Consider the following 12,004-nt stretch of genomic DNA (forward strand, 5'->3'; position numbering starts at 1 on the left):
CAAGAAATAGCTTAACTGTAATAGTAGAGATAAAATTACTTCTTGGATATCTGAAAAAAAAAAAAATAAATAAATAAATAAAATAAAATCAAAAGGCAATGCATTAACTCCAACACTTATAAAACCACTTAAAAGTGTCGGAGTTCTGAGTTAAAAAGCAACCCTCTGATTTCTGTCTGTCTTTGTGTTGGAGCCCATTGCTCAAATAGGGTTAGCAGGGCATCGAGACAGTTGGGCCGCACCCTCTGAGCTGATTTGAATAGCACCGGCTTTTTGGCGCGAGGCTGAGGGTAGGCCGTCTTTCTTCATGCCGGCTGTGCAGCCACTCCTCCCTCCCTGTAGTGGCGGGAAACACTGGCGGGAAAGAAAAGCGGTAATAGGCGGGTTTTGGGTGGGCTTTAGAAAACCTGTGCTGTACCTTGGAAGCATGTCAGACATTAGAGGATACCTCGGAAACAAAGGTCAATGGAAAAAAGAAGCAGGAAGAAAGAAAGCAACTCTACCTCTTGTTTCTGCTTTAAACTGGAAGTCAGATAAAGATAGCTGTGGGTGGAGACAAAGAACTGAGCATGGGAGGAGAAGACCAGAACAAAGAGGGTAGCAGCCTGGACAACCCCCCCCTACTCTTTACGTGGCCCCACCCCCCTAACACACAGCCTGGAGGCTTGAAGCAAGCCAAATGACTATTATAACCATAATCAGACCTTTAAAGCAGCTACTCGGGCATATTCACCACCACTAGATTCTTTGTTCTCAAAGGGATTCTGCTTAAGCAATGCACCATAACCAAAGTCGAGTGAAGGTCTTTCTTTTTTTACTGCTGAGAACAACCTTCAATCTCCAAACTAAAGAATAATAAAAAAAAAAAAAACGTCATTTGCGGACCTGGCAGCGCAGGCAATCAGCAGTCACATAATTGGATTTGTCGTTATTAGCTTTCAGAGATTGAGGGTTACCCCAGCCTCCTAATCCATTTTACCAGTAAAACAGGTATCACCTGAGTGGGAGCCAGTGTGGCAAATTTCACCCATTACAGAGCAAAATAAGCAGCGGTTCCTCCTCACTTCCTGCCTCCAATGAGTTTAACACAAAAACAGGAAGCCTGCAGAGCTTGTGCATTTCCTAGATCTTATTACGCTGCGTCTTTTCTTGTGTTTCACACATGCCAGCCTTCGGTGGGGTGAGCGAAGGAAAACAGAGGCAGTGATTGTTACATAAGCAGGTGATCTATCAGAGGCCCTGACAACAACAGCAGTTTCATGGAAGAAGGATCTGCAGCCAAATGAGACAAAAAGAGCCATTAAACACAACTTGCATTCCCCATGTGATAAGATACAGCAAGATATAGTGAGGCATTTAACTGCAGAATGATGCAAATACACCCCAATGCTGCAGTAATACGCAAATAAACAGGACTCCTGACTAGAGTAAGATGTAAAAACTAGCAGAGAAGTGTTGGTTGGTGGAGGAGCAACAACTTAGAGGGCTGTTAGGGGTTGAAAGGGGATAGGGGGAAGGGCAAAGTCTTCAAAGTGGGGGGAGGGGGGGTCAGAGGGTGACAGCACTGAAAGGGGCTAAATTCAAAAGATGCAGAAAGAGTCCTAAACTCAACTGAAGCAACCTTACACCGCAGGGCCTAACAAAAGGAACATCTGCCCGCTTGACAAAAGTTTAACGCTCACCATAAGAGCATCAGTAGCTCTGTTTTGAAGGGCCACAGTCACTCTTCAGCAGAGGCAACAGGTTTAAACCTATTTGCAGCTTTATTTTGAAGATTTTCAACGTGCTGTTACTTGGAAAAATTGACAGAGCTGCCGTGGCTATTTTGGGTATGCAAATCATACACGTGTGCACTGTAACTTGCTTTGAAAACTTTTAATGTAACTGTTCATCCACAAAGCATCTGGCAGTGTCGACAAGACGTAACTGGTCCCACAAAGTCAGAATATTCTTCACAAGAATAGACAAACTGCGGAGACAGAAAGTAAAACTGAAGATTTCCGAGAAGGACCATGTGGTGGGATGTGTAACTCTGTGGTTACCGTCTGTGTAGGGAAAAAAAAAAGAGGCCTGGTAAAGACATGAGGATCCAGCGGTGAAGGATTCAAAGTAAAATATGGTCGCCGTCTTTTCCAAAACTACAAAACGTACAAAAACACACACTTAAAAGTTTCACATCATCAAACACATTTTTTCGACAAAGAAAGACAACCTCAAAATTTTATTTACTTTTTTAAGTTTCAAATGCTCCATTCATCTATTAGGGAAAAAATAGATAAGATTTGCCAACACTTGAAAATATAATTACCATTTTTAAGTCAGGACTCAAGCACAATTCATGGACGGATTAGATTTAACCCAGGGCTGATTACTGTCACACCTAAAGTGTCAACATATCAATTACTGGTAAGTAAAACCTGGATGACTGAATGAAGTACTCGAAAAGGTCAACAAAAAAAATTACATCATGCCTCCATCTAAAGAAATGTAAGAAGAGATGACAAACACTATTGTCACAGACATTGACAATCAGTCAGCAAATAACATTTAAAGGTCTTTTAATAGCTAATTAATATTATGAAATGGTTCACATTTTGCTTTACTATGATATTTCATATGTGTTAAAAAGTTTATTGATGATTGCTAAGACTTTTGAGAAAACACTCTGGACTGATGACGCAACCTAGTCGATGGAAGACACTAGGTTACATTTTTGAAAGCTGCGTTTTGAACTTGCTCAGTAACCTTTATCCAATACTAAACTGTACTTCTCACTTGGAAAGAATTAGATAACAATAAGTTATAAAAGGCAAATAAAAATCAATCTGTATTAACGAAAATGTATGTATCAACTTTACAAGATTGATACATACAAGGTGCCAAGTTTCGTGCTAGAATTCACATATGGAATATATTTTCGTACATGCAGATCTGCTCCACAATATTCTTGCACTGGGTGACACGATTCAAACTGTTAAAACCCTACTGTGTCTGCAGTGTGCTGCATTTTCATCCGCTTATAGAATAGAAAGGTGTTAAACTGTAAGGCTATCTTTGAGAGCGCCAGACTTGCTTAAATGATTTACATAAAGAAAAAGAGCATGAGATTAAGCAAAATAGGCTACCAAGGCAAAATCTGTGATTGAATCATAACTCACGAGTCCTCAGTTATCTACATTGAGTAGATGACAGGAAAGAAAAAGAATTTGGAGCATAAAATGAAACAAACATTTATCTTAGGGTTTTCCACCTTCTGCTACTAATTTTGCTTCCAGTCAGTGCTCACATTAAGAAAAGTGGAGGCAAGAAAGGGTTGCTAGGATTCAATCCTCTGTGTTTCCTGTAGTGTATCCATTAACCAGCATCATGGCTGAATCACTAAAGTTACTGCTGCCTCTCTGGGGGCCAAAAGCACCATAAAAACAGATTACTCACTTGTCCTAAAATAACATTTTCATGTTTATTTTATTTTAAATCTCACATTAGGTGTTCATACAAGGGTACGCAAAATTATTCAGACCACAAGTTGTTTTTATTTCCCATTACAATGGAAAACTTTGCTGTGTTTGCAGTTCACACACAAGTTGAGACAAACCAAAACATACACATCTGAATTTGACCTCTCATCTACATGAGCAGGCTAAGCAATTTGAATGGCGTCAGGCAACGTTAGATTTAATCATAGCAAACACTCAGTCCCTTAGTGTGTGTGTTTTTTTATTTTTATTTTGTTTTTTTACTATGAATGAACTCACAACCTTACTTGTTACTGTCCTGTTTATACGAGAGTTCCTAATATATAGAAAATTTATTCCAAATATGAGACAAATCAACGGATTTGTCTGTTTTTTCCAGAAACTTTAAAATATTCTACAATAAACTGTAAATCACTACTGTTAAAATTTTAAAGTAAACTTCTCTTTTATTTAACGGAATGAGTAAATGTCTAAAACAGGTTGAATGTAAAAACAGCCGTAGCGATGAGATGTCGCAATGGCTAAAGTGATAGACTCTGGACAGCTTGGGAAGTACGATACGAGGTCTCTCAGACAACTGAAGAAAGTGTGTATGATGGGCTGTAAGACGGGGTGTAGCTCTCATGTTTCCTTAATTCTGCTTCAGGTTGGTTGATTAGTCTCTTGTGAAGACTCCATCTCCTCTCTCGGAAGTGTGGTTTTCAGAATAGCTGAGTTCTGGCGCTCTAAGAAATGTAATGCACCATCAAGAGCAGGGGCTAAAACATACTCTGCAAGAACAAACAACACGTGTACTCTCATGGCTGCAAGAACAAAAGAAAGTAATTCTGTTCTTACAGTTTTTGTTTCTGAAAGCCATCAACCATCTTGCGTTCAGTATATTTGGTTGCCAGAGTTACATTTATCAATATTTCTGTGTCCTTCTTATAGGATTTAGTTTTATTTCTTTTCATACACACTTTAGAGATTCTATTATCTGAATCAGAGTTTATTTATCGCAGATAAAATCTGATTCAGTGCAGCCTTCAGAGGGTCACTTGTCTTCCTCTGTGTTGTTTGAACTCAAAGTAATGTAGTTATTGTTATTTTGAGTTAGTTTATCATGTAAAATTTGTAAAAAAAAAAAAAAAAACTTAATGAAATAAAATATGGGATAAAGTAATAAAGTATGGGAGATTCACACAATCCCTAAAAAAATACCCCTAAGCCTTTTTTTTTTTTTTGTTCAAGTTGAATATGAAGATATGTCCCTGGGAGCTCCAGAGGAGAATGACTTGAAGAACTTTTGAAGGGTTTTTTTTATAATTAGAGTGTGTCTGGACCCAGATGGCACAAGCGTTTGCACTAACAGGATTAGGATTAGCTTTAGATTAGATTATTACCTTCTTGAGTTTGACTCTGAAACTACTAACCTTACCTCCCAAGCAAGAGGCGCTGTAAAAGGTTAAAGAAATTAAAAATCCTCCAGAAAAACATAAAAGGTTTGACATATTACACTACACGTGCCCCTCATGATTATTTGACTTCACAGTGGATCCATTTACTTGTTTGTTTAAGGTTTAAAGTAAAACACAGATTTGAGAGTAATCAGCTGGGCCCAGATGTATCCGAGAGGAACATGCAGAGTCTGAATCATCGCTGTTATGTAACTTGGGCCTTAGCAAGGGGAGGGCATATAGAATGAAAGGGGAGTGAAACCCAAAACAGACCACTGACCTAGATCACCAAATGGTGGAGATAAGTACCTGAGGAGAGGGAGGCAAACATGGAAAAGCCGGGTTAAAGAGAAAGACATGGAATCGGATTAAAGTAAGACGAAGAAAAATGTGATGAGTTTCCATGCCAACATGTGGTTTCTGCTTTGCTGGAAAACAGCATCTGAGTGGTTGTGAGCTACAGTGACACAAGCGGGCAGGAATGTGGGTCAGTAGGCAGCAGAATTTGACAACTGAGACCGGGCCGGGGAAAGTTTTGTTACAAGTGCTGGTGTGGGTATGTGTGGAGCGCACACTCCTGGCCATCTGTGTGTCTTTTCCCGCTTGTGTTTTCCACATCTTCCTTGACGGTCAGCTGCTTGAAAATAGAATAAGGGGAAGGGTGTGTGTGTGTGTTCTGAATTGAGTAAGAGAGGGATGACTGTGTCCACTTCTCCTGTGTTCAGAGCTCTACAAACTGATTTGCAACATTGAGAAGCCCCTTTGAATTGCTGTGTAGTGAAAAAGCATTTGCACTGCACAGAGTTCTTCTGATTTTACATTTATGGCACCAACATAACATGAGTAAGCACAAAGTGAAGTTCTCAAATAATTTCATTTAAGTATAAAGCTTTGTCAAAACCAAAACTGGGAAAATCTGGAAAAATAATTTTCCAAACATAATGAGTTGTTGCATCACTCTTGGCATTAACTACTGCTATCAAGTGTTTGTAATAGCTGGCAATGAGTCCTTTACACAAAATTTGCCCCACTATGCTTTGCAGAATTATTGTTAACTCATCCACAGAGGATATTGAAGCATGTTAACAGGTACACCACAGTGGCTGTGTTGAGTCGATTCAAGTGACTTTAAAGTCCGGCTCGAGTTAAAAATTAAATGGCCATATACTTGGCTTGATAAAATCATTAAAGACTTTGGACCTCCGCTCCAATGACTCAATTTCAGTATGATCTGAACCCTTTGACCTAAAGAAACTCGATAAGTTACACCAAACAACGTTTTAAAAAGGAAAGAGTCAGGTGTTATATGATGGAACCATGACAGGTGAACAACACAGCCTGCTTTGTTCAGCCTGCCCCTGATATTTGCCAATGTTTTCTCCTGTTGTTCTGTGCGATTGAGACAAATTATTTCATCACTAATGGAATAAGATTATTAAAATTATGTTGTGTCTAACTGATTTACAAATGATATTTGTTTCTTGTTTTATCATTGTCATTTATTCTTGGTATTTTCCTTGAGATTTAAAACTGCTGACCACATAAAAGCCAATTGTTGCTGTCACTGTATAATGACCTGCAAATTTTAAATAAATTCACCTCAACCTTATTTTTGTTGCCATGCCTCCTTTTAAATATCGAGCCTCTGCTGGTTAAAGTGACATTGCGACAAAAATCTCTTTGCATCTACTTTGCTGCTAATCTGCTTTTCTTCTGCCACACGCAATGACAGTGAAGACTGTGTAAACCAGCTGAGATTTTCTCAAGTCAGGCTGTATTGCAGCTGAATATGTGCTGCAATAGGTCCAGACTTTGATTAGCCCACTATAAAACCTGCAACTGGTTGATTTTTGGGGGGTGTTGGGGATCCTCAGAGGAGGAGAACCTCCTGGTGTGTTTCAACAATGGCTTTAATCCAAGTCCCCAGGCAGCACAGGCAAACAAAAGCATCCCACTTCTACCACCACCATGTTTGATTTGAGGATCATTAAAAATTTGGAGGGTAAACGTAGGACGCCTTCCTTTTCCTTTTTGTTTAGAAGTAGTTTTTTCACAGAAACTCTCTTCAAGACCATTTTTGCCCAGCCTCTTTGTAATCGTTGAATCACCATTGACCTTAACTGTCGCACGTAAGGCCTTAACGTTCTGGATACTTTTGTGCTGATTTTATTAAGACGACTGTTCCTGGGGGAGGTTCACTGCTGCTCAGTGTCTGCCCCATTTGGGGATAATGGGTCTCAATGTGGTTTGCTGGAGTCAGCTTCTTTTTAAGTGATTTCTCAATTATAAATGTCTGGTAGTAATCAGGGTTGGGTGTGGTGAGTAAAATCAAAGAGAAAGTGTGGTTAGTCACTGTAAATTCATGCTTTGACAAGGGGTGAAATTATCTTTTTCACAAACGGACAGGCGAGAAAGATTTTTCCTTATAAAAATAAATCCAATTTAACATTTTTTTCAATTAAATAATTATTTTAAAATTGTGGTTGGTTTGTACTCTCATTATCGTTATTTGATATTAACATTTATGCAATTACTGTAATTACTTTACGGTGTATCTTACGTTTTAAATTTGTAAAGTGAAATAATTCATATAAAACGTAGCTTGCATTATCCTGACATTCATTCAGACCTCACGTTTTCAGCATTATACTTTAATGTCACAAAAATGATCACAATTTGAAAATTCCTGATCATCTGTGTGGGATAAGAGATTTTTATTGCAACATTTAATCTATAAACTTTTTTTTTGTAAGTGATTCCTGTATTTAGTCAAATGTTATGAATGAATGCCATCCATGTCGGGATGTTTGTGGTTGTGCCTTGTGGGGGATTTAAAGTAAAAGCAACACTTTGTTTGGTACCCAGTATTTTTCTGTTTTAAAAGATTTAAATTTTTCATCACCGCCTTAGAAAGGCCTCAATGTAAATCACTTCCTTAAACGTACAAAAAAGTATCCGTCTGAATGAACCGCCTGCCAGAAATAGCCTGAGAACCACAGTTTATATGCCCCTGCTATAAAGAAAATGTAAGATCTCTGTGTGATAAACTGTAAATCTAGTAGTCATTCCCCTTTAAAGCTCATTTGTCGGTTAAACTTTCACCTTTTTCTCCTTGATCTTTATCACATCGCCCTGTTTACAGCCAGCATGTGGGTCAGAGATAAGCAACTAGTTGTACCTGCGCCTTAAACCCATAAACCCGTGCAGAGAGTTTATGGTCTGTTTCCGTCTTTGCTCTGCTGTCTTAGCACACACAATAACTACACTCATAACATACAGACCTGAACACACCCACTCAGAGACGGTACAAATATTGCTCAATGTGTTTGCCTTATTCCTCCGAAAAAAAAAAAAAAAAAAAAAAAAAAACTGCAGAGGTAGGAGAATCTCCACTGCACAAGCAAGAGGATGTTAACAGTTGCGAAAGTTGATGACAATCTCACACTTTTCAGGAATGAAGACACGATGTTGTTGTTTTATTTTTTAATCTTTTTTTATACACATATTTTCTCAGTGAAAAGCTCTGCATAGCGGGCAACAGGAAAAGACTGCAGGTTTTCACTGTATTTATCTTGTAACCGGTTTATCTGTGAGCAATGCCAGATCGACGAGAACAACGAGTAATTTTCCCAGTCTTGGACGCACGCCAGAAACATGATGTGCTCATCTGTTTCTGTGGTTTTTCAGCCAGATTTACAGGTTTGAAACGGTTTTAGGTCCAAAATGCAGAGGCACAGTAGACGTATTCATTACTTAGTTCGTGCATGCTTTCGTGATTCGCTTCTTCAGTACATTGCAGAAGCCAATCACCTAAAATATGTTAGAACATTTGTAAGAATTAACTTGGAGAACTATCCACTCTACCAAATCATCAATTTTCTACATTCTCCTCCTTGTTTGTGCTCTTCCCAACCGTCTATGTGAGCTATTAGGGTGACTTCTTAGCTAGAAGTATGCACCCTAATATGAAAGGGTGCTCTGAGAGGGGACAGGAGAAAATGTACACAAGCAATCACCCATTCACTTCAGCAGTTCAGCGTGGCCACAAAATCTGGTCTGGCAAGTTAACCGTCAAAGCTGCACAAAAACGATGGGATAAAGAGATCATCTTCCATCCTCTTTTTCTAAGAAGAACGTCTGTTTGACACAATGACAAAGGAACTCAAGAGTTCCTCTTGTCAACATTTGCACACATGGGACGAGCTAAGACCCCCACTTGAATAGTAAAATGCTTTCTCGATTTTTGCGTCTGATCTGAAGCCTTTTCACAAGCATTTCCTTGTAACGGATCTCGTAAAAGGAACCTTTTCGTTTTCACTTCTCCAGAAACACAAAGCACATGCAGTAAGATGTGATCTTTTGCTCCGGACCTTTATTAATTTTCGTCTATGTCCACCTCACTGTGAAATAAGCACTTTGCATATTGCTTGTTAAAAAGGTCATCACATGCAAAGCACATCTCTTGACGAGACCGTAGAAAACTTTTGTCACCAGCATTGACATCCAGATTTTTTCTTGATTTGGATTAATTTTGTGGTTGTTTCGCAACAGGAAATGTGTTAGACAGGTTTGCTGCTATCTGCTTCAAAACCTGACATTTGAGCATCATTTTCACTTCCCGATAGTGGCAGTTTAGGACAATCTTAGGAAGGATCTGGGTGCTTACTAAAACTGCTGCGCATCAGGTTAGTTTTATCTGATATTCTGTTTGACTTTCCATAGAGAAACACTAAAAAATGGCTTAAGAACTTGATTTTATGATATTGTTAGTGTCTTTTATTACTTTCAACAAAAACCCTTGGGTTCAGATGCCAGTTAAACAGGGGAAATGAAATCTAGAGCATCAGAACAGTTGCAAAAGGAGAAAGTGAACACAAAACGGGTAAAACAACAAACCATTCCCAAGACGGTTGGAGCTCAGGGTGTGTCGGCCTCCTCTGTCAGGCTAGACTACCTGCACCACATGGCTGCTCCAAGTTGACTAAAGAAATGACAGGAGATCAGAGATGACTCATTCAGGCCTGCAGAGGCTCATCATTGCTGAAGTCATTGTGAAGCCAGCAGAAACTCAAACGCATGAAGTCACTCTGTAATGGGAATTCAATTAAGGCTATGCTGAACTCTGCAACCTGAAAAAAAAACAACAGATGATGCTCTGCTGAAGGTTTAATAGAGAAAATGCAAGTGGATACGTGAGATTTGGTTCCTACTGATAAGGTAAAACCACAAATCTTCAAACAGAAGTACCTCACTTTGTGTTTTATTTCAGGGTATCAGAATAAGGAGGGCTGAACACAACATAGTTTTAAAGAAATTATAAAAACTATGCTAAATTTACTTTCTATTTCTTACTTGTTTCCCATACGACGAAGGATCAAAATAAAAACAATAATAATAATAAAAAAAAAACAAGTTCAGAGCACAACCGACAGATAATTTATAATATTTTATCTGGTGTTGCTGTAATCATTGCAATCAAGAGCATTGTAAATATTATCAGAATCGGACTTCGGGCTGTTTAACATTTTTATCAGCACAAGGTTACTGATAATTAGTTATCTTGTGTTTACATACACGGTGTGCTTTCTAAATACTTTCATTTTGCTTTCTGTGTGTTTGCTCAATTTTTCACCGGTTTATTAATCTACGGAGCTGCTTCTGTGCTGTTTACAACCGTCTGGGTCACGGTCACAGTGAGTTAACAGCAGCAGGGAGGAAGCGGTTCTGTCTTCCCATCTATTCACAACATAGCAAGAATGCTCACTCCCTGATACACTGACTCCCTTCCAGGCATCTGGAGGCTGTTTGGGAAATGACCTGCTTACGGGTCAGCTATATCCTGTCTTAGCGTGGCGAAACAGTCTCAGACAACCTTAGCCAAATCAGACCGCACTGGTGTAGATACAGACTTTTGTATGGATCTGTATTCGCTGCTGTGACAAGCAGGACTGCCTGTAGATGTCCAGAACTACATTTTAATGATCAGTAAATAGCTGACGATGCAGCATGCAGCAAATTTAAGCCCAAAAGTGGTTTTTGGTGATCGGTTTTGTCGGTGTGGATATTTGAAGCGTTCCTCCCCTGCAACGGATTCAAGTAGCACTTCACGCAAGGGGCACTCCTCCGAAGATACTGATTGTATTTATGTGAGTGTGACCTACTTCCTGAGCACATCAGGTGGCCAGCATGCAGCAGCCACTGCAGAGGGGAGGATCCACAACACCACCACACAAATGCGGTCTCCCCTCAAGGGCAAATCTGAAGGGCAGAGTCTCAACCTCCTTAGGAGCAGCAGCTGGCGACACACGTCAAAATGCTTAGGGTAATTATGATAATGTGTTTTCTGAATGGGAAAAGACAGTCCATCAACAAATTGACCCATTGGTTAAAAATAAATAAATAAATAAATAAATAAATAAATAAATAAAAACACTGGCATCAGTGCTATTTACACTGATTTTGGACAGCATGACATAAAGTTTTAAAAGCTACACATTATAATAATGATGCTTCAAAAAGAGAGAAACAGAAAAAAAGGTTGTATCAAAAAAGTCTGTGTTGGCATTTTTGGATTTCGGGGCTGTATTTAACGCAGGTGATGTTCTGGAATTGTGATTTTATTTATTTATTTTTATTTTTTTTACCTTTATAGCACATATAAAAGCGAGCAAATATCATATTATGTGGAGTTCCTCAGGGTCTAATTCTTGGGCCACTTTCATTTAGTGTGTTTATAACCTCCTTAAACCAGATTATGTAGCTTTACAATACCTGTCACCATTCATTTGTTGATGATACACAACTTTATGTTTACCACATGATTAAAGTCCGTAACAGTCAATGAGTCAGAGATTTATTCTTTCCTGGTAATAAAAAAAAAAAAAAAAAAAAACAGGTTTGTGATCAAAGCACAACCCTGGGACTCCTTTGAGAGTTTTAAATGACACAGTACATCTTTGTAATTTGGTCTGAATATCAGAGCATCTTGTTGCTCCGTTTGACATAGTTGATAACATATAGTAGATCATATGGAAAAGTGGGTGGGATTTTAAGCTATTGTGTCTTAAATAATGGGAAGAATTTTCAGTTTTT

The sequence above is a fragment of the Poecilia latipinna genome, unplaced genomic scaffold (assembly GCF_001443285.1).
Source record: "Poecilia latipinna isolate Pla-1442-1.1 unplaced genomic scaffold, P_latipinna-1.0 Scaffold504, whole genome shotgun sequence".
NCBI classification, from domain to species: Eukaryota; Metazoa; Chordata; class Actinopteri; order Cyprinodontiformes; family Poeciliidae; genus Poecilia; species Poecilia latipinna.